This window comes from Odontomachus brunneus, unplaced genomic scaffold, assembly GCF_010583005.1.
Source record: "Odontomachus brunneus isolate Ranch 3 - 2012 unplaced genomic scaffold, Obru_v1 Obru_scaffold_063, whole genome shotgun sequence".
Classification (NCBI taxonomy): domain Eukaryota; kingdom Metazoa; phylum Arthropoda; class Insecta; order Hymenoptera; family Formicidae; genus Odontomachus; species Odontomachus brunneus.
This window is the reverse complement of record NW_022639513.1, coordinates 673,574-675,268: the sequence shown is the minus strand read 5'-3', so window position 1 is coordinate 675,268 and position 1,695 is coordinate 673,574. Positions and strand designations below refer to the sequence as shown.

The window sequence follows — 1,695 nt, the reverse complement described above, 5'->3', positions numbered from 1 at the left end:
GTGCGTTTGGTTTACGGTTTAGTTGTAGAGTGAGTCGCAAGGCAGCAGCACACGATTGTCATCACGTGAGAGGTCACAATGGTGTCTGACGGTTTCGTCGGCGAGCAGCGTCCAGCTTACGAGATCCTTTGAATTCTCTGCGGCGTACAGCCCGTCGCACCTGCCACACTTGTCACACCGACTCGACGACGACGAGACTCTGCGAATCCGGTACGTACGTTGTTTTTTCGTATGTCGTATCATCGTCGTGTCATGCAGGAGCAGTTCGCGGACCGTTGATATCGGGAACGTCACGCGTTAATTCTGCGCACCGTCGATCGGAGCGATAATGCCGAATCGGTTGGACGTATCGCGTGAGTTTCGTCGATTTCCTTTGTCAGGGCCGTTCTGTGCGCGTATGCCAACCCTGGAACCAACCGCTACGTTCGCCGTGCATCTTTCTGCGCTCCTGCTCTCGACGTATCGCCGCGCGCTGTTATTGATCTTCTCGCGAGCGGAGGGGCCCGGCGCCATTGAATTAGCCGTTCGAGACAACTGTTTTTCTCGACATATAGAGCTCCTCTCGCGAGACCAATGCACCTGTTCAAGGACGCGTCGGCTCCTCGTCGCCGTCCCGTCGTTTTCCTATATCGATTGTACCTGCGACTCTGGCGCGCCATTCTTCGTATGGTCACGTGGAAAACGCGCCTAATTACATAACACGGCAAGCAGACAATACTTGTCGTGCCACACCCCCTTCTTCCGTGCGCCCGTCGTGAGCCCTGTCTAACTCGTAAATTTGTTTTAATTTTATTACTCCCCAATGTCCATCCTGATGATTATGTCTGACCCACCTCAAATTGGAATTGTATATATACAAGTGGTACAGTGTGTTGATACATCTGATGGCTCAATGATTGGTAAACTCTCTGATAGCAGGTGGTTGTTTGGAAAGAACCAACTTTTGCATCTACCAAGATTAATGGAAGATATTGCTATTATTATTATGAACACAGGTTGACTTTAAGCTAAATATGTCACACACTTTGCTGCTTTAAGTTCTTCAATCTTGAAATACATGAAACTGCAAATGGCATATGTATGCAACGTTATGTCTGAAAATTAGATATGAAGGTGATTGTTTGGAAAAAATCAACTTTTGCATCTACCAAGATCAATGATGAATATTATTATTGTTGGCTTATTATTTTGAACACGAGTTGATTTTAAATTAAATATATTACACACTGCTGTCTTAGTTTGTCAATCTTGAAAAACTGCAAATGTCATACGTATATTTGCAACGCAATATTATATTTGATAATTAGATATAAATATGTGGTTATTTGCAGAGAAAGAAAAATCAACTTTTATATTGATCTAGTATTGGTGCATAGTATTAATCTAGTATTGATCTTAATAGAGTATATTATTATTGTTAGTCTTATTATAAATTGATTTTAAATTCTATATATTACATATATCTTGCTGCTTTAGTTTTTCAATCTTGGAATATATGAAACTGCAAATGTTATATGTATGCAATGTTATGTCTGATAATTAGATATAATAGTGTTTGCAAAAAATCAACTTTTGCATCTATCTAGATTAATTGAGGATATTGTTGATCTTATTATTATAAACACAAGTTGATTTTAAGTTAAATATATTATACACTGTTGCTTTATTTGTCAATTTTGGAAAACATGAAACTAT

The 1,695-nt window shown here is 40.3% G+C and overlaps 1 protein-coding gene across 5 annotated transcripts in view; it reads left to right on the top strand.

Moving 5' to 3' along the window:
• LOC116846413 (V-type proton ATPase subunit C) overlaps window positions 1–1,695 on the top strand; it is an 11,604-nt gene continuing 9,909 nt past the window's right edge. For 2 of the 5 annotated variants that reach the window (XR_004378479.1, XM_032820197.1), the window contains exon 1: window positions 6–210. The gene's annotated coding sequence lies outside the window, so the exon portion shown is untranslated. Of the gene's footprint in view, window positions 211–728; window positions 863–959; window positions 1,114–1,695 lie in introns of those variants that run through there. The other 3 variants (XM_032820200.1, XM_032820198.1, XM_032820199.1) reach the window with 3 other exon arrangements.